We start from the raw sequence: 27,320 nt of genomic DNA on the forward strand, positions 1-27,320 counted from the left end.
AAGGCTCCTAATGAACTTACTTTTGTTTAATTATCAAACAATAAATATAGTCAGTGAATGAATGAATGAATGAATGAATTGACCAGTATTTGTAGAGGATCCATTAAGGGTGCAGTGTGGTTCAGGACATTCAAGAGAGACACAGCCTGCCGCTGAGCCCTCAGTCTCTGAAGAAGCCCATTGCTGGTGTCATTGCTGCACCCACCACAGGGACCTCTCCAAGGTCTGTTGCCCAGATCTGTGTTTGAAACCCTCTCATGAACACTGATCTTGGTTTCTAAATGCCATTCTCCCGTTCAGCAACCAGGGCTCATTGGAAAAAATGACTGATCCCACAGCTGAGGCAGGGAAGTACAAGGACGTCCCAGATCACTTTGTTATGCCAGGAAGTAAGGAAGCACTCAGAGAATAATGGGGACATGTTGGAAGGACTCCGGAGACAAGGACCAGGTTGAAAGTGTTCCCCTGACCAAATCTAAAGCAATTTGACCATCAAAATAAATAAGGAGAGTAGTAGATTTTAAGCCAGTAAAGTAATAGGAATCCATGACTCTATACCTATGTAAGCACCTACACACATAAAAACATAGGCATATACATATCCACACACATACTGGAAAAGGGAAATTTCTTTCTTATAGCAGAATGCCAACTAATAAAACTAGAAAGAATGATGGAATTCACAAAGTCACCATTTTGCAACAATTAAGATAATAATTGATTCAGGCAAAGAATCCTCAATTTTGCTAAAACACTGGATGAAAATTTGATGGACAGGCTATGACTTAATTACAGAGGGAAAATTGGTAAATTTGCTACAGATGGGAAACTGAGTAGATACTACCTTCACCAAATGATCAGAGTTCACATCACCAATGATAGGACAAACTGACATCAGGTGTGACACCCTGAGAAGGACAATATCAATATTACATTTCCTGAATTTGGTAATTGCATGTTATGTTGTATGTAATGATGTTATTACATGTTATATATTGCATGACACATAAGGGGGCCTCCATGACCCCTGCCTCTTGATGTTCTTGCCTTGTGTGATCCTCTCCCATTGAGACTGGGCAGGACTTATCATCTTTTTCTGACCAATACAATATGGTAAAAATGACTGGGGGTATGTGATTACATATCCATCATTACATGATTGCATCATAGAAGATCACAGCCCTATATGGCTGCAGTTTCTCACTCCTTTGCTGGCTCTGAGAAGCAAGCTGCCATGATTTTGAAAAACATGCCTTTGATTTCATCATTTCCCATCCTTCCCTGCAGTTAGGAGATGAGTTAATCTTATCTTGATCTCTTCTGTGACATTTTGAATGTGAGTTTCCATAAAGTGGACTGTACATGCTACCATTCATTTGTGTTTAAGGGTCCTGGGTTAAGGGTTGAAGTTCATCTGAGGCATGGGGGTGAAACTGGAGCACCCCATCATTTGCAGTGTACAAAAGAGAAGAGCACACATTCATCATTTTTAAATGCATGATTTCTGTAAAGAGTCAGTTGGGTTTTTCAGGAATTGGGCTACTCAACCAAATGGTCTGTAATTGTGGGAAGGTTCAGGCCACCAGGGAAGCCATCCTCTGCAAGACATGCTCTGGATTGTCCCTAGACCCAATCAGAGTATTTTTGGTAATCTACTTATGCAAATTTTGCTCTTGAAGACTCCCAGAGCCATTCTAACATGAAAGCTATATTGGCAAGATGACGTGATCTCAGCAGAAGTCGTTTGAAACAGCTTATACATGAAAGTCGAAAGAAGAATCCCCTTTATCATTGGAATTGAGACAGAGGGGGCTGGGGCCCAGATGTGGAGTTTCCTGACCAGTGGACCAAATGCCATAGGCAGGCATCTGCCTTTCAGAAATAAGGACGGTCAAATAACTGCCGTGACAATGGCAGCTAGGGAGAGTCGGCAGCGAGCTGGATGAGCCAGGATCTGTGGTAGATGAGCTCCCCCAAGGTTACCTGTGCCTTAGAGGGTCCGCCTGTGATTGGGCCTCTTTTCTGGACAGGGAATGAAGATGACTGAGGAGTCTGTGGGGTTCCCGGGTGACTGGGAGCAGGGACAGTTGGCTGCTGTGGCCCACCCTCACCCCTGCTCTTGGGTCTGCACTGTGCTGGCCCAGCTGACTTGGGTGCAGCTGTGAGTCCCAGGCACCAGGCATTTGGAGACTCTGAGGAAGGGATGTAGGCCTTTTAGCCCATTAGGAGCCAGTGGCTGGTTTTGCTTTTCTCCTGGAAATATTTTTTTCTATTCCCAATGCTCCAGTTTTCTGATAACTTTTAACATGTGGATGGCTGTTCCTTTCTTTTCCTGGACAGATGATGGCATCATAACACTTCCATAGGAGACAAAACTGCAGCGGCTTCTTCCTTGTTTAATTGAATCCAACATTTGGGAAGGGCCTGAGGTTCAGCATTTCACCTTTCAAGTCCTGGGTGAAGCAGATGAATGCCATAATTCCTTCACTTTCTCAAAGTGAGACATGAAAATCTTGCATTTATACTAAAATGTGTTCCCACCTCATTGAAATTCAGGCCTGAGCTATCCACCCTGAGCACGCCCAGGAGCCCTTTCTCTAATTTTGGAAGCAGCAATCTTGGGAGAGAAGTTTTCCATCTGTCTCCTTATGATGTTAAGCTGTTAGTGCAGTTCGTTATTTATTACATCTCCCACTCTATGTTAAACTACGATTTTCTTTTTTGCTGGGTATAAAGAATTCAGTCGGCTTGGTATAAAAATAGGGCTGGCATCCACTTCTGCAGACCGATTTTTTGAACAGCATTTTGGGGGAGGTTTGCAATTATTCCCAAACTGCTTTCATTCTCAGCCAGTACTTGATGTCTACCCTGGCTGTTCACACTCCCGCTGCGTCGTGAATCAGCCACGTCTGCGTGACGTGTGTGCTCAGAGTCATCAGTGAAGAGCTATGTCTTCTAAGGCTCTGTGCACACGTGGGGGGTTGGGCTGTTTGCCCCCAGAGGCAAGGAGATGACATGGGAGCATGTGATGTGCAGGGTCTCATGTTCACAGCAAATTCATAGCCTCTGAGTAGACAGTCTGTGGCGTGAGCTTCTATAAACAAACATATTAACAGACAAAACAACTGACATCTGAACCATCTTTTGGTCCTTCAGGGAAACCAAGGCTTTTGTAATGATGTGTTTGCCCAGGTCCGTGTTGGGTCTGGGGCCTCCTGCCCTTCCAACCAGGCAGGGACACAGTTCAGAGCACCACTGTGGATGTGAGTGCAGTCCTGCACAATCCGGACACATGAGTGACGGACTGCCTGGGGTCGGGAGAGAGCTGCAACCGTGGTGCCAGCATTCCTGCAGTCAGATTGTTATTATCCACTCCTACGAGCTGCACAATTCTCTCCGTGGAAATCCCTGGCCACTCGTGTCATGCTAACAGGGGCTCAGGGGTGGTGAAGTAGCCACCAAGGATGGCTATTATGGTAATCTCATTGCCACAGAGTGGGATCATTTCCCACTCAGCATCTTGTTTATAGGAATATCCTATCTGACACAGAAAGGAAAAGACTGGTATCTTTTGCACCACAATTAAACTCACTTTTCTCAATGAAACCATCTAGATTATCCCTCAAAAAAAGCATTGTTTACAACAGTAACTGTAAGTGTAATGTTGCCAGCTAGAATAGTATAGAGAATATTAGTTCTTGCACCACCTCCCCAATGTGGTTTTTTTGATGTGCTAGTTTGGAACAAACAGACTTATCTTCCCTGTCATACAACACTGTCTTTAATTTAATGGAGATGTTATTAAGATAAAATCTCTATTCAATTTCATATTGTAGCATATTAACACACACAATTAGTAATGCTTTATCGGTTATGAAGAAAGATGATGACTGCTTTTAAGCTAAATTACCTTTATCATAGTAGCACATGAAAGAAACTACAAATATTTACCCAAGTGTATGTTAATTCTTATTTAATTCTAACACTGCTTTTATCAACCACATTGGCCAATGAATTTCATTAAAGGGAATGTTACTGGGGAAGAGAGATTCCGATACTGCATTCCATCTGCTTTTATTTATATAATTCTGATGGTTTCTTTTTCTCTTTCATTTCATTTTTAATTAACAGGAACACAGGAAAAATTGAACATTTGGGCCTTATTAGCAGAATTTGGAATAATTAGACCTATGTTCTTGTTAATATAAAGATCGCCATATTGGTCCTGCAAGGCCTGTGACTGTGCATTTGAACCCCCACAAAGGACGCTCAGTAAGTGTGATGGGGTGATGGTGGTCATAACCTATAAACCCCCAACGACAACACGTGGCAAGAAAAAAAAGCTCACCTTGGTGATTTTACACTTAACAAAGCCAAGCAATTCCTTTCTACAGTTTAAGAAAATGCAAGTTGCAGAATAAAGAAGAATATTATGGCAGGCAGCATCTTAAAATTCAGGTCGGGAGCATTCTCCCCAGCAATATATAAACAAACCTTGCCTGCTGCAGTACTGGATCTGCCCAAGGACTCATGATTCTGTGATTGTAATTGTGGCCTGTACATACAGAAGGGAGAGACTTCTGTGGAACAAAATCTCTTGTATTCAGTTTCTTGACCTTCTTGGACTAGGACCTTCCTGACCTAAATTTTCTTGACCTTTGTTTTCTTTAAATAATATATCAAGTGTAGTCACAACATGTCAGTGGGAGCTAATGTGCCCTCAGGGTAGCAGTTTGCAATCAGAAGATACAAACTCAAATCTTAGTGTACTTTAGAATTTGAATCATGTTACATTTTTTACTGGCTCTTTGGAAACCTTCTGGGAGACACAACTCATGCCTACCCTGAGTCACCTTCAGGAAGGACAATGCAAAGTGACTGACCTTCTGGAGAGGTGCCTCTTGATGTAGCCTCAGAGAGCAGATGGCCCTCAAGGCCCTTGGAGAGCAGAGGAAGGCAGCTGGTGTCTCTGTAGCCACTGCCAGTGGGCTCCACTCCCCAAGATTGAGGTCGTTTCTCAGACATGGCCTCACACTGATCCGATGGTAACTATGCAAATAATAGCCTCCATGTGATGAGCCAAGTCCTTTGCATTAGCCCAGTCTGGCTGGAGCTAACACTAAAACTCATATGCTTATGTAAGACTCATTATCAGGGAAATTGTGATGAAAAAGTAAAAAAAAGAAAGTTTACAGTGAATGGAGTGGTGTGCAATTTCCATCATAGGCATTTCAAGTTCTGTGGTTGACAGGCTTTTGTTAAGGACACCTGGGTCGTAATCTCTATGTGGACACTTACTCGTGTGACCTTGAGTAAGTCACATGGTCTCCCTTAATCTCAGTTCTTTATGTAAAATGGGGCATATAGCTGCCTAATCTGTAAAGTGTAACAAAGAACACATGTTCTCCTAATGCTCAGATCTTCCAAAGAGAGTGAGAAAATAAAATAAAATTGTTTTTGAATAGTTGAAAACATTTCACAGTGCAAACTGTCATTGCCATTGCTTTTTTTTTACTGAAATTTGAGTTATTTTTTATTCTCTCTAAGCCAGAAAGATCTGAACGTATTATTGAAAAATAGGTTAGAAAATGTTTGTGGATTAAAGGAAATCATTTCTGGTTTCAGAAGAACCAAAATGATGTCTCTGGCCATCCAGCTCTGGTTTGGGTGTTCAGGGCATTAATCTTATAAACTTGAAAATAACCAAAGAATATTTTATCAAATTGGAAATAAATAATTTGAATCTATTCATATATACCAATATTCCATGTTCCAGTACTAGTAGTAGCCTCAGAAGAGTAGCATGACTAATTGTAGTGTCATTATTTCCACTGAGTTATGATAGACACCTGCAAGCCAGGTTATAATAGACAGCCTTACAAAACTTCACAGCGGCCTAAAATAATAATACAACGTGTCCAAACCCTCTCTCTCCTTACTTAAACTAGCACTTCACAGCTATAGAAGACTCATAAAATTCAGAGCCTGGCAATTTATACTTAATCTCTAAAAAGACCGTGTGTTCTGAGGAGATCCCCACTCCAAGAGATGGCATTTGAGCACCGACATCTTCCACTGTATAAAATGGCTAATTGGTGGTAAACATATTAATTTGTCCCCAAGGGAGAGACAGTAAGAGCAAGTCAGCTAGAGCGAGGCATTTACATTCTTGATTTTTGAAGATGAACACCCATTTATGTTCATCTTTGCCAAATACACAAAAATCTCATTTGCTATCCATGCGTCTCCTTTCTTTGGTAAGTCTTGGTTTCAGGAAGTAATGATGTTTCTAAATTATATTTTAAACAGGAAAAAAATCAGTCTCAATATAATTAGTGAATGTAACCAGATTCCTTGCAATCAACATCTCCTTAATGCCTTATTACCCTAATGGAAGTTATTGTAAGTGATAATAAAATTGGCATATTAAGTGATGCAAACCCTTTACTTTCTGGTTGGCTTTAAAAAAAATTTCTCATCTACTCAAATTTAACTATAATGAGAGAATCCAAGGGACACATTTATGTGGCCAATAAAAGTGTTGTAGGCAGAATGCTTGTGTCCCTCCAAAATTCATACGTGGAAGCCCCAAGCCCTCAGTGTGGTGGTAGCCTCCTGACAATTTACCCTCAGTGTGGAGATGGGCCTTTGGGAGGCAATTAGGCCATGAGGGTGGTGCCCTTATGATGGGATTAGTTCCTTATAGGAAGAGCCTTCAGAGAGATGCTCTGTCCATCTGTCCTGGGAGGAGGGCACAGTATGAAGGCACCCACCTACAAGTCAGGAAGCAGGCTCTCACCAGGAAGCAAATCTGCTGGCACCTTGATCTTGGACTTCCCAGCCTCCCAAAGCCTGAGAAATCAGTGTCTGTGGTTTAAGCTGCTATTTGTCACAGCAACTTGAACTGATGAAGACAGAAGGGAATACAGCAGCTTTTATCCACAGTCACAGAACATGTGGGAAGGCAGAGATGGGATGGACAGTTGGGAAAGCTCTTAGCCTATTGTCAGTACTCTCTGTGTGGTTTTGCCTGTTCGTGCATTTCTCTTTGTTCCTAATCTGTGGTTTCTGCTGTTGATCTGTGACTACTAGGCTCTGTGTCAGAGAAGGAACTGGAAAAAAAATGATTATTCTGCAGCAGAAGGAAAGCAAAAGCAGTGGCATACACCGTGTGAATAGGACATCCTTGGGGCCAGATGAGAGGGCTTCTCAGCCTTGGGGCCAGGAGCAGGCAACCATTGAGGACTCACTCCCCCTGCGCCAGGTGACTTACCCACATGCATCTGGTAGCCACGTGACTCCTTCGTCTCTTGGCATTATTTTTGATTAACTGAAGGAAAAATAAAACATAGATTTCTAAGTCAGTTGTAACTGACCCTGGCTTGCCTGCTAAAAGCCCTGATGCTACTTTTACTTCAGTGTGTGGTTGACGAGGCAGATGCGACCATGTTTTTAGGGTTGAAATGAACACCAAGTCTCTGGAGCTGGAGAAGGATGTATGAGTGTGTCTTTGGCCTCAACTCGTGGGTTAAATGCTCTTTAGAGAAAAAGCAGTATCTTATGAAACATCTTCCCCGCTGAATATAAGCTCTATGCGGGTGGCTGGTTTTGTTTTTCCTTCACTACTTGTTGCTCAGCACCTGGGACAGAGCCTGGGAGGCACTCAGCCAATACTACGCATTCAGTGAAAGCACACGTGATAATTACTAGAACCCAGGTTTGAAAAGAGGGAATGAAGAAGCCACTTACCCCTTCACTTCCAAACTCCTCGTCTTTCCATCACTCTTATTTCTGCCCATGTTAGCCCTGTCTTTGGAGCGGCTACCATTTGAAGCTCTGGGTCATTTTTATTCTTCTTCATTTCATTATTTGGCAAATCTTGCCCTTTCTGAGCTACAGTGTCCATTTTATTCCCTCTGCAATGGTCCTGAGCCCAGCCTTTGTGCCTAAGTGGCTACTGCAGCCTCCACATTAGTCCCCCTGCCTCCATAAAGTGTCCTATGGTCCAAGGCCAGATTGATGTCCCTCAAGTACAATGGGGATTATTTCCCTTTTGCTCAAGAGGTTGCCAAGGCTCTTGCTGTCCATGGAATGTTCAGGTTATTCATGCAGGCACACAAGGCCCTGCATTATGCAGCTCAAACTTACTTTCCCAGCCTTGCCTTTTCTGGGTATGTGACATTTTGGTGCAGCTTCTTTGATGCCGGGGAATTTGACGTGGCTCTTCTAACACATAGGCTTTATTATTATTCAGGTATGGTGAGGCCAATAGAGTAGGAGACCCACTGAAAAGATGGTTTGTTATGCATAGTTCCCTGAGGGAGGGGGATCCATGCCATGCAGAGCCACATGGGGAAGCACCAGGGTGGGTTGGGAGGCAGGTGGAGACATGCGTGGGCAAGAAGAGCCTTTATTGCAGTTCCTGCAGGAAGGAATGCATGAGGAAAGCAGGTTTAGGATTGGGTAGTTCCAGTAATTCTGTGGGCTCTGGGACACGGGCTGTCTCTAGTTGTCTGGTACCTGGCCCTGGAGTGATCAGGGCAGGGAATAGTGGCCCTGAGGATAAGAGCTAGACAGAGGTGGTGTCTGGGAGCTATGGGCTCTGGATGGTTAATTTGCATGTGAAAGACATGCTCACAGGTCTAAGTAGTGGCTGGCTCTTGGGAGGACATTCTCTCCAGGCTTATCCAGGCACCAAGGTGTCAAAGCATCAAGAAATACAGAAAAAGAAATTAGTATAATGATTAAAAAAATCAAATTAAACTATTGCATAATGCCTAAAACAGCCTCCCCCTGTTTCTGGGCTTCCCCAGTTCCTAAGACTCACTCCAATGCAGACTCCCTCCCCCAGATCCTGCACCCAGTTCCAGAAGTATCCGTAATTTCCTAGAAAATGCTCAACAATTGATGGCAATTAGACTTGGCTTCTCTTGTTGGCTCCTTGGGGAATTGCTGATCCTTACATTTGCATGTACCCCATGCCTCGTTCTCTGTGCTGACAGCCACCTCCGTGTTTGAAAGCCTATTGTGGTCCATTTCCCTTACAATTGGCTATTAAGAATCAAAACCAGTCTTCTGTTCAGCTAGGTATTTGCCATTTGCCAATTCATAATGCTTAAAATTATAATCTCAAACTACTGTGTTAATTTTTAATGGTCTGTCTATGCACCTGGATGCTGAGTCCTGAGAGCAGCCACTCAGCTCAGCCTCCTGATAATTTAAGAACTTGGCCCAGCCCCCAAAGGCTTTTTTCCATCCCATAGACTTTTATTCCAGCTGTAGAATAATATAAATTCCACCTGATTACTCACTTCCCTATTTTGTTCATGCTTAGTCATTAATCAGTTTTATTAAAAATGGTGATTGAGCCAATTTTCCATTGCATATAAAAGTAGTTTACCTTCAGTGTTTGAGGAGCATCTTATGCATATCTTTTTATTTTAGGTTTCTTTTTTTGAAAACATGTGAATAGTGAAAAAAGTGATGAGAGTGGGAGATTGTCATTCTTTATATACTGTTTAAAATCTTTCTTTGAAAGGATGTATCATTCCACCTTCTTAGTCTATTTTACTGTATTTTAGTAGCTTTTATAAAACTTCCTATACTGTATATGAAACAGAGGCCATATTACTTATTAAAAACTGTAAAGTGTCTTCCCTAATCTGACAATTAAATGAAATAGTAGATGTAAAAAAAAAGGCTTTATGATTAAATTTTTCTCCCTAAAATGTCTTTCATGACTGAGGTTGAAGAAAACTCTCAAGGTATAATTTTGACATCTGCCATTCATTATGATAGGGTTTCTAGCGCTCTGTAGATTTCTAGTCTGTGTATAGATGCATATATAAAAATAAGGGGCATTTAGCTCTAAGTAGTTAATTGCCATTAATCCTGTAGGACACAATCATTGCATAAAACATGTTGAATTTGCTTCTTACTGAAGATGGCTGGTATTAACAGAGCTTGCTTGAGTGGGTGATAATGATAATTTTGGACACTGTTAAATATTTTATATAGAGTCTTCCCATTTAATTTTCAGAATAACCCTCTGATGATCCCCATTTGACAGATGAGAAAACTGAGCTGAGGATAGAGATCCTGGTACACTTGCCCAGCTACCGAGCCTGGTTCCCGGACTCTTCCTAGGCCCAGGGTCCTCTCCCTCAGCACGTGGAGAGTCAGCTGGACTCCTCTTCTCACGCAGCCATGTGCATGCTCACCTCAAGGCACAGCTCGCCATCATGGGGTACCCCTAAGGAAAATTAAATAATTCATCACATAATGCCCTGGAGATCTGAGCACACATGTTGGGGACCATGTGCATCAGGAGCTGCAGAACTTTGACAGTCCCCATGTAGACAGTAAGCTCCTGGGGGCAGGATGCATGTGACGCTTCCTTTCGGATTCTCCGTCAGCCACCAGCCCAGGGCTGGCCCGTGGTAGTGCTCAGCTGGGGAAGCCCGTGGCTCCGTGGCCCAGGTTCCCGCCTGAGTGGCAGCACGGGAATCAGCATGCCTGGTTTTGGCTCCTGGCTCTACTCTTTGCTGTGTGACAATAGGCAAGTCACCTAACCTCTTTGAATCTCAGCTTTCTCATCTCTAAAGATAGGGATGAAATCTGCTTCCTGTGGTGGTTGTGAAAACAAGTGAGAAAATTATCATGAAAGTGTTTTGTAAACTGTAATTAATACAAATATAAGCAATTAAGAAAGTTCTGGTTGAATTGTAAAACACTTCTGCCTAGGCACAGAGACCTCATGCAGCCCATTGTCTGGGCATCTTTGTGGTCCCAGGGAGCCTGATTTCTGAGTTCATGCTGGGCAGGTTCCCTGGGAATGCGAAGAATAAAAGTGGGCCTATTTGGAACGCCATAGGAACTCCAAGCCACAACTCCACACAGCCAGGTAAGTACTCTGCTGGCCACGCTCTGAGGTGGCGGGAAGCACAACCCTAACAGTGACCCCCGTCGCTGTCACTACCACATGCTGGCCCCTCATGACCCAGCACGTCCCATGACCATGAGGCAAGTACTGTTATCATCCCCCTGAGACTGAAGGGACTGAAGCGCATGGAGGCTGCAGGAGCCCCTCCCGGCTGTGGAGCCAGGAAGAGGCAAATACAGGCTGCCTGCCCACATAGGCAAGCACCAGAGCCTTGCTCCTGACCGCTAGGCTGTGGATTCCCCTTATCTGCTCTCTGAGAGCTGGAGGAGTTTGCAGGGCTGCGAGAGCTGCATATCCTACCCATGTGGCCCAGGTATGTGGGGATAGAATGTAAGATGCTACTGGCTCATTAGAGCATAAACCTCCCTCTGCACCTCACCTACTCCTCACTTAAGTCAACAGAACAGAGGGAAAGGTCCCTCTGTTCCTCCGACTGGCCTTTACAGAGGAGGACCAGTCCACAGCCCGGCCCTGCACAGCTGTGAGGCCCTGGGAGCTCAAACGTGGGCAGCCCCACCAAAGAGGAGGGCTGGCTGGGCCAAGAGGCAGGGGAGGACTGGAGGGTGGGAGTTTGGGAAGGGCTGCAGGGAAGGTGTTGGATTTTGCCTTTTATGGAGGTGAAACTCACATAACATAAAGTGAGCCACTTTAAAGTGGTGTTCAGTGCATTCACAATGTGGTGCAACCATCACCTCTATCTAATCCCCAAACATTTTCATCACCTTGTGAGGGGATGCCTTGAAGTGCAACATACGCTGATAATCCCCAACCTCTACCTCCAGTCAGGCCCTCTTGGCAGCCTACCTGGCTTCTGCATGTGGAGTCCAGTGGGGACCCAACAGGCATTTGCACATGACCCCCCATCAGGGCAGAGGACACAGGAGATGAGACAGGTAGGATCCAGACTGAGAGTAAATCTGGGGGCATGTAGGGGTCAGCAGGAGGCTGCTAGAGGTTTGGAAAGCCAAGGTAACCTCAACTCCAAGGTTAATGAGGCTCAGGCTGACATCTGGGTTATATAAGCAACATGTGCACCTTAAAGCAGCTTCTCAGGCTTGACACAGAACATCTCCAGCACATCAAATGCCTTCCTCAGTGCTGTACCCATTGCACCTCGCGTCATACAGAAGCAAGTGTGGTTCAGACAGCAGCCATAAAGTGTCCATCAAGCAAAGGCTGTTTCCCCTTGGCTCTAGATCACCTCCAAGGCCTACGCCCTGATAATGGAGCAAAGCAGACAAGGAGTGGGGAAGGATCCGAATGCAAATGGCCTTGCCGGCAGTGGCTCCCTTGGGAAGACGCCGTCTCCAGCTTCCTGGAGCCACAGACAGTTCCAGAGAGAGTGGCAGCCTCCCTTCCACCACCAGGCTGAGGCCCAGCTCCACTCCCCCCCACCAGGCTGCTGTTCCAGCCTCCGTCAGCCCCTCCCAACCTGCTTGTCTGGAGTCTGAGCCACGTTTTTTATTTCCCTTTGGGTGCATTTCTGGTATTGCTTAGTTGCTTTCCTGAGAAGTCGGTTTGAAGAACATCTCTATTCTTTAAAGCAAGGCATACCCATGTCCTCTTGAGCTAAAATTGTATTTTATTGAGGATTCCCTTATATTGTGATTATTTAATGGACAATGTGTCCTGCTGGGAACAGCAGCAAATATAACATTGGCAGAGGAAAAAGATGCACTTTCTGAGACACATTTGGCAAAGTAAACCCAGCTTCTTACAAGAAAAGAATGTAATGAATTTTCCTCTATTTTTAGTCACACATAAATCCTTTTATTATGTTTGAGCTCAAAACTCCATATTTTTCTTGGTCTGAATTAAATCTACAGGATAAGTTTAAAGGACAGTATATTTATCTAATGCAATTTATCAAGATACCCCAAGTGAAGGAAGAGGTTTTCAGGGCCCTGGGTATCAGGGCAACCCCAGAACAGGACCCCTCAGACACATGTGGGATTGGGAGGAAAGGGCTCCCCTCAGCTTTCCTGGGAGCAGACTGCATGGGGACAGAGTGCCCACTGAGGTCCTGGGAACTCCAGTTTTATAAGTGGGAGGGAATGATTTTGAACTTGGCCCCTAAGGAATTTAAAAGAAGGCCTAAGTGGTGGTGGAGGGGAGGTGACTCCATAGAAATAAAAGATGGAAAAAAGAAGAGCTCCAGCACTGGGGTCACTGTGAGTCTCCAAGCCAACCCACTTAAGGATTCAAAGTTTTACATGAGTCGCAGTTAGAAGAGACCCTTGCCTTACCCAAGGGGGATGGCCAGGATCATGTAGAGAGAGGGAGGCCAGCATTGCCATCAGAGGTGTGAGCAAGTGGACTTCATGGACAAAGGAGGTTCAGTCCATGGCCAAACCCCAACGCAAACAAGGGCCACGCTCTGCTGCTGGCCCCACGGGGGCAGAAAACGGGGGCTGGGAAAAGTGAATGGGGAAGAGCAGCGTCCTGACTTCACAAGTGCAAGTCCCCGAAGGATGCGGTGAGGAACCGCAGGGCCCCGCCAGGAATCGGGGAGGCTTTCATGTGAGTGTGGCAGGTAGCCAGGGGAGTGGTAGGCTGCTCACCCAACAGACCCACATTCCCGGACTGTGCCCTTCGGGTTGTTGAGAGCTCCACCATACATTCTTATCGCAGGGCCACACAATTGGGATGGGAGGGGAGTATTGCAGTTCGGGCTGTGTGCAGGCCAGAGGTCCACCTGGCTCTCACCACATGCCGCCGTTAGTGGGTCAGCAGAAGTCAAAGGGTCTCAGACCTGGGAGGTGCTGATATCACTAGATGGGAGTGTACCCACATTCACCTCCTCTAGCATCCATCCAGCTGCCTGTGGGAAGTGCAGTGAATGCTCTTTGCAGCTGCTCGTGAACACTCCATCCTTCCCACTCCCTCCTCCCCAAGGAGCCAAACCGTGCTCCTCCCCTGGGGGCCTGGCAAACAGCCAGACAGGCAAATGGATGGTACTCTGCCCTTGAAGGATGCTCTGGGCTTCCTTAAGCACCAGAACATGTTGCCATTCTGTCCCCACTGCCTCTAGGTGAGCAACTGAGGCAGAGATGTTTATCTTAGTTCACTCACTGAGCAAGCAGACCCCAAGGAGGCTCAGCCATTTGTCCAGGGCCAGAAACCTTGCCCTAGAGCACAGGTCTCTCTCACCCATTCTGATGGATTTTCCACAGCCCCGCTCCCCTCAACCACCAGGATATGAGCAGCCTGTTGGAGTGATTTTTAAGAATATCCTTTCAAAATGTAACTGGTAAGAACACAAATAACTTAAAAAAAATGTGTCTCTATAAATTTAAAGGTTACAACGTATAACTATCCTCCCTGACCCTCGGGATTATTGACAGCACAAACCGATAGGGCTTCAGAAATCAATAAATTTTCCAGGTCAAAACACCTTAGTATAAGCTCCCATTAAAGCCTTTTAAAAAGGACCTTCGCTACCTTCAAAGATCTTTAAATGCCTTTATCTTCTCACTGCTCTGTAAGCGTAGACAGCACCGCTCTGAGCCCTTCCAATGTGGTCACCAGGTATGTCTGACCTTGCGGCCGGAGCAGGGAACCCACAGAATGCCTGGTCCTGCATTTTCCTTTGGGAAGCATCAAAACGCACAACTGTTGTCTTGGTCTCATTTCTCAGCCAGCTCTTTGCATCCATATAGAGCAGACATAGGTTCTGAGCTTTTTTTGACTGACTCACAGTAAGGAATCTGCTCCAAATTTTACTTTCTAAACAAGGACAATTTGAATAACCGGGAGCACCTGAATCTCTCGCAACCTAGCACAATTTTCATTCTTTTAGGGGCATAAAGGGACCACCCACTCTTCTACCTATAGAGGATGGAAGAACCAAAACCTTGGCAATTGTTGCTTCTCTCTATGAGCAAACAGAAGGACCAACCCAAACCAAATCTCACTTTTTAAGGGAATTAAGTTGGGAGATGAGGACATTAGGCAAGTTTTAATTCAGAGCTACTGGGGAATGTAGACTGATCGCAGAAGTGGTTTGCAACCTCCCCCGTGGTACTGAAAATGATTCTCGCTCCATACACCATCGCTGATACCTGACCTCTGGCTAATGTACTGGCAACTGAAGAAATGAAACAAAATTCCAAAATTACTGAGTCCTTTTGATTAGACTTTTTTCTGGTACCATTAATGTGCACTTACATGAGCAACTATGGTTACTAGCCTCCCCCTATTATCAAGTCCCCACCACATACCCCATTACAGTCATTGCCCATCAGCATAGTAAGATGCTATAGAATCACTACTTGTCTTCTCTGTGTTATACTTCCTTCCCCATGACCCACCCCTACATTATGTATGCTAATTGTAATGCCCCTAATTCCCCTTCTCCCTCCCTTCCCACCCATCCTCCCCAGGTCCCTTTCCCTTTGGCAACTGTTAGACCATTCTTGGGTTCTGTGAGTCTGCTGCTGTTTTGTTCCTTCAGTTTTTCTTTGTTCTTATACTCCACAGATGAGTGAAATCATTTGGTACTTGTCTTTCTCCACCTGGCTTATTTCACTGAGCATAATACCCTCCAGCTCCATCCATGTTGTTGCAAATGGTAGGATTTGTATTCTTCTTATGGCTGAATAATATTCCATTGTGTGTATGTACCACATCTTCTTTATCCATTCATCTACTGATGGACACTTAGGTTGCTTCCATTTCCTGGCTATTGTAAATAGTGCTGTGATAAACATAGGGGTGCATATGTCTTTTTCAAACTGGGCCTCTTGCATTCTTAGGGTAAATTCCTAGGAGTGGAATTCCTGGGTCAAAAGGTATTTCTATTTTGAGTTTTTTGAGAAACCTCCATACTGCTCTCCATGATGGTTGAACTAATTTACATTCCTACCAGCAGTGTAGGAGAGTTCCCCTTTCTCTACATCCTCGCCAATATCTGTTGTTGTCTGTCTTTTGGATGGTAGCCATTCTAACTGCTGTGAAATGATATCTCATTGTGGTTTTAATTTGAGTTTCTCTGATGATTAGTGATGTGGAGCATCTTTTCATGTGCCTGTCGGCCATCTGAATTTCTTCTTTGGAGAAGTGTCTGTTCAGCTCCTCTGCCCATTTTTTAATTGGCTCATTTGCTTTTTGTTTGTTGAGGCGTGTGAGCTCTTTATATAATTTTGATGTCAACCCCTTATCAGATATGTCATTTATGAATATATTCTCCCACACTGTAGGATGCCTTTGTGACCTTTGCTGTACAGAAACTTTTTAGTTTGATGTAGTCCCACTTGTTCATTTTTGCTTTTGTTTCCCTTGCCCAGAGAGATATGCTCATGAAGAAGTTGCTCATGTTTTTGTTGAAGAGATTTTTGCCTATGTTTTTTTCTAAGAGTTTTATGGTTTCATGACTTACATTCAGGTTTTGATCCATTTTGACTTTACTTTTGTGCATGGGGTTAGACAATGATCCAGTTTCATTCTCTTACATGTAGCTGTCCAGTTTTGCCAACACCAGCTGTTGAAGGGGCTATCATTTCCCCATTGCATGTCCATGGCTACTTTATCATATATTAATTGACCATATATGGTTGGGTTTATATCTGGGCTCTCTATTCTGTTCCACTGGTCTATGGTTCTGTTCTTGTGCCAGTACCAAATTGTCTTGATTACTGTGGCTTTGTAGCAGAGCTTGAAGTTGGGAAGCGAGATCCCCCCTGCTTTATTCTTCCTTCTCAGGATTGCTTTGGCTATTCGGGGTCTTTTGTGGTTCCATATGAAATTTAGAACTATTTGCTCTAGTTCATTGAAGAATGCTGATGGTATTTCGATAGGGATTGCATTAAATCTGTAGATTGCTTTAGGCAGGATGGGCATTTTGACAATATTAATTCTTACTATCCATGACCATGGGATGTGTTTCCGTTTATTGGTATCTAATTTCTCTCACAAGTGTCTTTCATTTCCTTGGTTAGGTTTATTCTTAGGTATTTTATTCTTTTTGATGCAGTTGTGAATGGAATTGTTTTCCTGATTTCTCATTCTGCTAGTTCATCTTTAGTGTATAGGAATGCAAGAGATGTCCGTGTATTAATTTTGTATCCTGAAGCTTTACTGAATTCAGATATTAGATCTAGTAGTTCTGGAGTGGATTCTTTAGGGCTTTTTAATGTAAAATATCATGTCATCTGCAAACAGGGACAGTTTGGCTTCTTCCTTACCAATCTGGATGCCTTTTATTTCTTTGTGTTGTCTGATTGCCATGGCTAGGACCTCCAGCATTATGTTGAATAAAAGTGGGGAGAGTGGGCATCCTTGTCTTGTTCCCCATCTTATAGGAAAAGCTTTCAGCTTCTCGCTGTTAAGTGTAATGTTGGCTGTGGGTTTTTCATATATGGCCTTTATTATGTTGACGTACTTGCCCTCTATACCCATTTTGTTGAGAGTTTTTATCATGAATGGATATTGAATTTTGTTGAATGCTTTTCCAGCATCAATGGAGATGATCATGTGGTTTTTTTCCTTCTTTTTTTGATGTGGTGGATGATGTTGATAGATTTTCTAATGTTGTACCATCCTTGCATCCCTGAGATGAATCCCACTTGGTCATGATGGATGATCTTTTTTATGTATTTTTGAATTTGGTTTGCTAATATTTTGTTGAGTATTTTTGCGTCTATGTGCATCAGGGATATTGGTCTGTAATTTTCTTTCTTTGTGGTGTCTTTGCCTGGTTTTGGTATTAGAGTGATGCTGGCTTCGTAGAATGAGTTTGGGAGTATTCCCTCCTCTTCTACTTTTTGGAAATCTTTAAGGAAGATGGGTATTAGGTCTTCACTAAATGTTTGATAAAATTCAGCAGTCTTTTGGTTAGATTTTTTTGTTCACAAGACCAGTTGTGTCAGTGGCGATCTTCTTCCTTAATTAATGAAAGTGTACCTGCAGCTTACAAAAGGTAGTTGGCTCAGCAGATGCATTTGCATGTGATCATAACCCCATACAAGGCCAAAATGTCTCTGTACATTAAAGAAATAAAATCCAACACATAAGCCAAACCAACCAAAAACCGTAAAGTGAGTGAAACAAAAAATCTTGAAAACAGTATTTTTCCTCCCAAGTTCAGCCTTGGCTCCAGAGTGACTTCTTGGAAAGACTCTGCACCATCTGTTCTCTGCCTGCCCCCCACCCAGATGGCTTCTCTGCCCTGTTCTGTGCCCCAGGGGACTGGCCTCTGCAGAACTCATCACCCCGACAGCCTGTCTGTTGGATTTCTGGCTGGATTCTGCCACTGGGGCAGATTGGCAAGAGAGTGAGAGCGTGGACTGGGGCATCTCTTCCCTGCTCCATACATCGGCTCCGGTCTCTAATTCTCACCAGGTCCCACAAGGCCAGCTCTCAAGTGCTCCAACACCGCCTTTCCTCTTCTTGCCCCTTAGCTCCTGTACAGGTCATGGCTTCCCAGTGCTGCAACAACATTGTCGTTGGTACCCTGACTTGCCCACAGCTCTGTGTGTGGTCCCATCATCATACTCTTTGCCTGGATCATCTGGCATGAATTTTGTTTCCTCCTGGGACCCAGGCATGGATCCTCTTTACCACTGAAAATAAATGAATCACCTGTCCCCCAGTGCCCCTCCACTCTCTGGTCCATTTATCACCTCCACTGTAGTTACTGCATTTCTGTTGGTCTCCTCCTTAGACTGTGGGCTCAGTGACTTACCTACCTTCCACCCTTAGCATCTTGTACACTATCAGGCCAATAACGGGCAGTTAACTGATACTGCTTGAGTAAACGTGTACTTGTAGGTTAAACAAGCAGGGCCTAAACGCTCTTTGGAGACAAGCGCTGCACAATTTACTTCTCACTGTGATCTGCACGTTCATTGCATGCACCCTTGGCCCTGTACTGGCTGACAGGGACAGAACCGTGAACAAGAAACACTTACGACTTTCAACGAATTTATAATCTATGGGAGGGTTGAGGGAGCTGACAAGAAAATGGGTAGTTACAAAACCATGTGTGGTAAATGCTGAACACAGGAGAGGAGGGTGCTTTGTAAACATCCAGGAAAAACCCAATCCACATTGGGAGTGGGCTGCTGGGGGCAGCCTACGCCAGCACCGGCAATCTGAAAGGCTGGCAGGCCAGGCAGGCTGTATAGCTGAGTGAATCCAGCCAGGTGGGAGCTGAATGAACAGAGCACAGATTGTCTAAAGTGGACTGTTGAGCTCACTTTGAGCAAATGGAGCTCTGGGGCTGTGTGGGGCCAGTGTCTTCCCAATTTCAAGAGTAGTTAAAGAGTGGAATTTTTATTTTAAAATGTCCAGAACTCATCCTGAAATATAAAAATATAAAGGGAAATGAACAATATATGTCAGTAGACCAGATGCTGCCAGCACCTCACTGCTAGCCCAAACTGCTGGCCACAAGAATGAACAAGCGTTAACCCAGTGCAAATCTGTGTAGGTGTGGGTGTGGGTGTGCACACGCATGCACACATGTTGGGGGTAGGGGTAGGTGCTTCAGGGAAAGAGGATTCCAGGTAAAAAAAAACAACATGAGTGGATTCTCAAAACAAAGCCAGGTAAAAAAACAACATGAGTGGATTCCCAAAACAAGGTCAGGTTGAGAAATTTAGTGTAGCTGAAGGATGGAATATGCAAGAACGGCTTGCAATAGATGAGGCTAGACCTGCAAGCAGGGCCAGGTAATGAAGGATCCACAGTGTGGGGGACACTGCTGGCTGCCTGACCACCACCCTCTCTGGCTCCTGGAATCTCTGCAGTGTGTAGTTACTAGGCAGCATGGGACCGGGAGGAGAGAAAGCCCCTCCCCAGATGGTGATCTTGGAAGTCCCATTACCTTTCCAGCCACTGGTTTGACATTAGCAAGAATGCAATACATCCCACTCCCCGTTTTTCCCCCTGTGGAAATATCCTAGCTACCATCTGGGGGTCAAAACAAAAACCAACCCCAGAAGACATATCAATATGCTGGGAAGGCAGGCAGAACCTGCCTCACGAGGAGATGGGCTGATGAACTAACCGGGTCTTATGCCTCTTTTCCTGGGACTTCTTGTTATATGAGTAGTACAGTTTCTTATTATTGGTCCATTACAAGTTGGACTGTTTAATAATTATTGCAGAAAGTGTATGAAGTGAATCACCAAGTTGCTGAGTTTGAACTTTGTTCTGGGGGTGCTGGGAAGCCACTGAAGGATTTTAATGAGAGGAATGCCCTATTCAGATCTGTTTTAGAAGGATTATCCTGGCTGTGGTAAAGATAAATGGTTGGAGTCAAGAAATGTTGAAGTCAGGGAGGAACAGGCATGTTTTATTTTGCCCCAGAAACCCTAGATTCCTCGAGGGTAGGAATCATGCTTCATCAGTCTGTCCCAGAACTTTTCATACGACTGGCCCTCCATGTTTGCTCCGTGACTGAGGTCCATGGCTGAGGGGTCTCCTCCCTTCCTTTCCTGTAAGAACAGCTGGAGGTCAGCTGCCACATGTGTCACATATTACATACCCTAGGTTTCTTGCCAAGAATTGCTAGTTAACTTGTCTTGGTTTTTTCTTTCTTTCCTCTCCTTTTCTCTTTTCTCTTCTTTTCTCTTCTCTTCCCTCCCTCCCCACCTCCTTCCCTCCCTCTCTTCCTTCCTTCCTTCCCCTTTTCTTCTAAGGTATGCACTATTCTTGTAGCCAGAACCCACTATATAATTTACAGAGCCTAGTACAAAATGAATACTGTAGGGATTTTTGTCCAAAATGAAGGGAAAATGTTCCATGAAGGGTGTTAAAATATCCAGGTTCTTCCTTTCCTACACATAACTCCTCTGCCTTTGGACTTCCTTATAAAACACCAGTTAAAAGAATTATTAAGACTTCAAAGATGGTGAGAGCAGAGCAGTGAATCCCAAGCCGGGGACACATTTGAGGGTGTGAGATCGCACAGGTCACATGCCCGTGAAGCCAGTGCTGCCTCAATATTTGAGGTACACAGGGAGATGGGGGGGCACACAGGGGTGGGTCTCTAGGCTGCTGACTACCTTCTAGCTGGTGACTTGATCACTTTATAAACACAGCTTACTTCAGATTTATTTTTATGCACCCCTATTTATCTATATGTATTATGTTTTCTAATTATAAAACCTTATGTGAGTGATGAAGATGAGTTCAAGTCTAATGGATTTTCTAAGTGTCCCTCTCCTGGGATCCTTCTCTTTGTTTCATGGTTGTTTTAGATATTTCTCCCTTCTCATTCATTCCGTTCTAACTTCTCAGGAGCCATTCAGACTCATGAGTCCCATTTGCACACTGCTTTATGATCCTGCCCCATAATAAGTAAACTCAGAATAGAGTTCAGGGATGAATTAAAGGGTTAACCTTTTCCCAAAGCATTGACAGACCAAGAAAACTGTATCCCATCAGAGAGCTCAACCAAATCTCTCCAGGGAACCAAAGACATCCATTCTGCCCCCTCATGGCTGAAAGAAACCCTCCGTGGTTCTTTATGGAGGCTTTGTTTCTCAGTGAAGGACTAGAGCGATGCCATGCCCTCCAAGAGTGACAGGTCTGCGGTTATCCTGATAGCAGGATGTGCATCACCCCAGGCCCTGCTGGGGTGAATCCAGGGTGTCTCCTCCACCTGTGTGGACAGCATTATTATTTCTGCCTTACAACTCCAGGAGGAAAAGAACTTTAGTCTCATTTGGTCCTGGTAGGTAGGACACCTACATTTCCCAGTGTCCCCTGCAGATAGGTAGGGCCATGTGACTGATTTCTGGCTGTGGATAAAGTGAAGGTTCCTGTGGCCAGGATTCTCACGGGCCCTGGTTGGCTGGCTCACTACACACATGTGGGCAATATATTGCTATTGACTCTATGTAAAGAGCTCTGCCCAGGGCTCTGGGTGACATGGTGGCAGGGCCACAAGGCTGCAGGAGAGCAGAGGCTGGAGTGGTGGCAGCACTGAGGACAGAGACTGAGATGGCTGTGTGGGCAGAGAGGCCCAGAGGCAGAGACCAGCTTGTTGCATGCAGACTCGCTCGGAGTGGATGGGATTCTAGTGATTGACCTGCCACCGTGGGAATAAAGTTGGGTATAAACCCTTTCAGTCCAAGAACTTTCCACTGTCACTTTTCAGTCTCATTGAATCCATAGCAAACTTTCCAGGAGCTGAAACCCATTGGCAAGACACTGGCCAAGAGAGCTGTGGATAAAATGAAAGTTCCTGTGACCAGAATTCTCACCTGGTCCTGGTTGGCTAGCTCACAACACATGTGTGGGCAATAGTTGCTATTGACTCTATAAAGAGCTCCACCCAGTGCTCTGGGCAACATGGTGGCAGGGCTGCAGGGCTGCAGGAGAGCAGAGGCTGGAGTGGTGGCAGCACTGAGAACAGAGCCCCAGAGGCAGAGACCGGCTTGCTGCCTGCAGACTCGCTCTGAGTGGATGGGATTCTAGCGATTGACCTGCCACCGTGGGAATAAAGTTGGGTATAAACCCTTTCAGTCCAAGAACGTTCCACTGTCATTTCTTTGGTCCCACTGAATCCATAGTGAACTTGCCCGGGGCTGAAACCCATTGGCAAGATAAGAGCATGGTCAGAAATTGCAAGTGCCCCTCTCAGGCCTGGCCTCTGACACACCCGTGATGTCTTCCCTCTTTTTCCCACTGTGGTGACCTGAGGCCACGGGTTGAAGATGGCTGTGCCATGATGGAAGGTTCTGTGTTCCTAGGTCATCATCTGGAGAGGTGCTGCCCAACCCATGTGGACTGTGATGTGAGCAAGAACTACATTGTCATCATTTTAAGCTACTCAGATTTTGTTTTGTTTATTTGAATAATTAACCAACCTTAAATAAAACAAAAAGAAAGTATGAATTCAACAAGAATTCTTCAGATACAGGAAAGCTGAGAGGAAAGATCATTGACACAGGCCCTTAACAAAGCCAAAAAAGAAAAGAGAATTTGGAGCTTTAGGTATGGTTTGCTCTGAGAGCTGGAGATAACTGTTGACGTAATAATCCAGCTCTGTGTCTTCCCCATGTGCCCCACATGCATCCAAAGATCCCCGTCACCCAATGACATCACCAGACAATGTGCAAATGACTCTGATGGATCCTGTAATGTGGGAACAAAATATGCAGCACCACCGAGAAGCCCAGGCAACGCACAGCCGGGCAGGTGCTGACAGTCAGCACTCACCTGAGGCCAATGTCAGTAATACAAGCCGGCCATTCCTGACCGAGAAGAGGAGACAAAGCCAGAACTAGATGGAGTGGATGAAAACCCAAAGGTGAGTTTTGCTAGAGTCCTGCCATGACGGACGTGAGAAGAGCTCTAAACTCTTAGGGTGCAGTTAGCAGGTAGCATTAGTGCCAGGAGAAGCCCAACCACCACACTCTGCTGAGAGGACCACCACCCCGAAGCTGGTCACTGGTTCATCCCAAGGCACCAGGTGGGGTGTGGGAGGGGATGGGGGGAGGGAGGGAGAAGACAGTGAAGAAGAATCGGCTTGGTAGAGGGAGGCTTGTAAAGAATCCTAAATAAGGAGCAAAGCCTTCTCAAATGGTTCAGGAGAGAATGTCCAAAAGGCTGGCTCCTTCACCATGACTGGTTGAGCTCCCTGCAATAGTAAGAAGGGTCAAGACACCCAGAAAACAAAGACTTAATCTTAATCTTCATCTACAGACAAGACTGAATTCCTGCAGCTTCTGGGAGGGATTTCAGCCATCTAAACAAGACTTCTCAGCGCATGGTCATAACCTCGGATGCAGAGATGGTGGGGAGACTGAACAGCATTTGCACAAGTGAGCTATGATTATGCAATGATTGGCCTTGGCAGGGAGGAAAATGGGCTGGGGGGGGCAGGGATGGCAAGTGATCTCAGGGCCTTTGTGCTTGCTATGCCCTCTGTCTGGAAGGATACAGGTGTGTCCCCGGCTGCTCACTCCCTTCACCTCTCTATTTGCTGACCACCACTGGCAAAATAATCCCCCTTGAAAACTCCATCTCCTTACCCTGCCTTAATTTGCCCTCATTACATTCTTTTCCCTGACATTCAATTATCTGTCTGTCTTCCATGAGGGCATGAACTTTGTTGTGTTTTTCATTATGTCCACACGGTTTAGAAGTGGCCACTAGAATGTAAATGTTCAACAAACACTTGCTGAGGAATCTCTCTTGCTAACTCACATTAGTCACCAAAGGCCATTTGGAGGGCTGTGTTGAGAAAGATTTGGAGCATCAGAGAACGGCAGTCAAGACTGATATTTTGCCCAGTTATGGGGGGACACTGGCAACACGACTGTCTAGTGCTGGGCTGTAAACAGTGCTGAGTTTGGACTTTCCTAATGTTCTAGTTGATAAGTCAACATTCTGGGTTTACAGGGGGGAAACGTCTTGTAACGAAACATGGCAGGTGGAGAGGTTTCAGCTGGAAAGACACAGGTCAGGGCAGAGCGTGCAACAGGCAGGCTGCGGCAGGATGTAAGCTGGGTGGGGGGTGTTTCTCGAGGCAGGGGCTGTTTAGATCTTGCCCAGGGAGAGGGAGGGAGGATTGAGCTGAGGAGGGGTATCTATGCATGGTCCCCCGCTGGCCTCCACGGCATCTTCAGGTCACCCAGAGTGCCCTGCCCCCTGCAGGTTCAGAGCAGACTTTGAAGAGCTGATGAAAGAAGAGTAAGCAGGGGAGAAATGAGCCTACAGGCTAAGGTGTCACTAGGCAATATCTTTTAAACACTCCTTAAATTTGGATCTGTGGCCCGATTTCTCTTGGTCCATTAAGCAAAATTTGACAGAAAGGGAACTTTCCTCTTTTTTTCACATTGGAGAGTCTGCCAGACCAGGCAATGCCAGGATTCTTTTTCATCCTATTTTTGATGATAAATCAATTGTGAGCTCTTCAGAGAGTGTCCTGAGAACCAGGCCAGGGCCCAGCGCCATAAGTGCTGGCTGCCCAGGGCTGCATGCACTCCCATCTGTCTCTCTCTACAAAGCAAACAAATGAACATCACTGAACACCTTGGAATGGCCTCGCCTCGCTTCTGGGATAGGACACAGAGCTGATGGGCGCATCTTTACTTCTCCCTGCAGTACGTGTTCTTGCGTGACGATCTTTCCTCCCCACTTCTGAGAGTCTCTTCCAGCCAAATGATGATAAACATAATACAAACACCACTTGCAGAAGAGATGGTCTCTTATTAGTTCTCAGAAAGGCCTGAATCTCCTTCCAGGCTCCTCTTTATAACTGGGAACCAGCCGATGGCTGGTACTGAAAGAAATAGAACAGGAAACACCACATTTTAGAAATACGGTTATGCTTCTAATGGTAAGACAAGTCTAAGCCTGGGCCTTAGAGCAGTCTTTTGTTTAGCCTCAGGAACAATTGTACTATTATGATTTTATGCTTGATTAAGATTGGGGTTTTAAGTGATTTAATTGTGTCTCTCTTGAAGTGGTACCACTTTATCTCTACAGATAGGGAGAAAATAATACATAGCTTCATATTTGTAATATTTTTTTCTGAGCAATTTTTTGGGCTTCAGAACTAATTTCTTGTGCAGAAGAGACATGGAAATGTCAGGGAATCATGCAGCTTCCCATTTTGGTGGTCACCTCTTGGGATGAGCTGTAGTGACCTGAGTTTCTGCTTCTGGTACATAAGCTCTTTTTACGTGAATATAATTTTACACAAACGATCCCAAATTCCAGGTTATTCATTTCTCAATTGTTTATCATTCACTTTTAGCCATTCAAAAGCCTCCTAGTTATAGACTATAAACAGCTCTTGCCACCTGCTGAGTGACTTTGTTGACACCACTTGGAATTAGCAGCCACTAGGGTTTTTCTTTACAAATCTACACGCCTGGGCCCAGATACTGCAGCTCATTAGTGGGCACAAATCGAGGCCTAGCTGGTGAGCGCCCTCAGGCACTTGTCACTTCACTTTGACCATCACCTGGTCTGATAAAATGGACCGAGCCAGCGAGTGGGGCTTTCCTTCTGCTGGGACTTTTGAACTTACATAAAATGAGACAGTGTACGGGCTGCGGCAGTTAAGAGCTCACCAGAGAAACTGGCACGAATGTGTGTCTCCCCAGTCACTCCAGGAAAAGATTCCAGTGGATGGCAGCAGGCCAACTGACAAAGCTAAAGGCACAATGGGAAGGACCCCGTGAGACTGCACAGCGAGGAGGTGAGGGACACACTGACAACTGGCCAGTTACTCCAAAGAAGTCAAGGCACCAGCTCTGCACCTGGTGCTGAATTTGCGAGTGACTCACTGGCCCCGTGCACATTGTTGGCCAGAGGTGGGTGGTGCATGTGGGCATCTTCTGGGCCTTTCCTGCTCTGTCCTCTCCCAGGCCTGCCCTGGGGAGGAGGCCACAGGGGGAGTTTCTGCAAGTCAGAGATGCTGGGCCTCCTGGCAGGTTTCCACCATTCCTGGAGGCTGTTCCCTTTCATGGGGGGGCTCTCCGTCCACCCTGCTGCACCCCCCTTCCCCCACCTGCAGTGGGAGCAGAGCCTGGGGATCTCCTGGCCCACATCCTCTACTCAACAGAAAAGCAAAATCATCCCAGGATGTCTGGGAAGAAAGCCACTTCTTAATGAAAAACAAATGAGGGCCATTATACCTAAATGATATTTATTAATTGATGCCAGAGGCAAAAAAATGTAGAAATCACTATGGCGGCATTTTTGTTGCCAAAAAAAAGTAAACTGGTGGAAGGCCACAGAGGTAAATCTATTCCTCTTCAATAACACTCCTTCCTGGCTGAACCACCATCCTGGTTTGCCTGGGCTGTTCCCAGGGTTGGCTCCTGGGCAAGCCAGGACGGTCGGTCACCCCGCTTCTAGTTTATATCACAGTAACTGGTTCAGGATGGTGTAATTCAAATGACTAAGTCTTTTTTCAGACTGGATATAACAACAATCTAACAGCTGACTCACCTCCTTAGCTTTATCTGAGTGTTTTGAGAAACTGCCTGTGAATCTGCTCAGCAGGTAGGCAGGCCCTGGTGGCTCTGGAGGCAGGTCACAGCATCTTGGATCCCAGTTGCAATTCCTACCAGCTGCTGAATGTTGGCCAGTTGTCATTCACTCCCTCTGTGCCACAGATTCTTTACCTGTAAAGTGGGGATGATAGCAGAGCCTGTGTCAGAGGTTGTTATCTGAATTAGATGAGCTGAGACACGCAGGAGGCTTAGCACAGCACCTGGCACACAGTCAGTCAGTGTTAGGCCTTTGTCATCATCATCATGTTCTCCCCTTCCTACGTCCTGACCTACTGCCAAGTACAGCAAGGTTAGAGTAAACAGAACTCCTAAGTGCACATTAAACCCTCACGTCATTACTCAACTGGTGTGATCGCTGTGCTATTAAACATTTCTTCTTCGAGACCTAAGAACATGAT

General features: G+C 45.3%; 1 long non-coding RNA gene across 1 annotated transcript; it reads left to right on the forward strand.

Annotated features, from left to right (window-relative positions):
- Nucleotides 1-7,158: 7,158 nt before the first annotated feature.
- LOC118909513 (uncharacterized) lies at nucleotides 7,159-12,708 on the forward strand. Its single transcript, XR_005023675.2, has 3 exons — nucleotides 7,159-7,264; nucleotides 10,793-10,903; nucleotides 12,139-12,708. It is a non-coding gene; the product is annotated as an uncharacterized LOC118909513 (long non-coding RNA).
- The last annotated feature ends 14,612 nt before the right edge of the window (nucleotides 12,709-27,320 follow it).

Source organism: Manis pentadactyla, chromosome 2 (genome assembly GCF_030020395.1).
Source record: "Manis pentadactyla isolate mManPen7 chromosome 2, mManPen7.hap1, whole genome shotgun sequence".
Classification (NCBI taxonomy): domain Eukaryota; kingdom Metazoa; phylum Chordata; class Mammalia; order Pholidota; family Manidae; genus Manis; species Manis pentadactyla.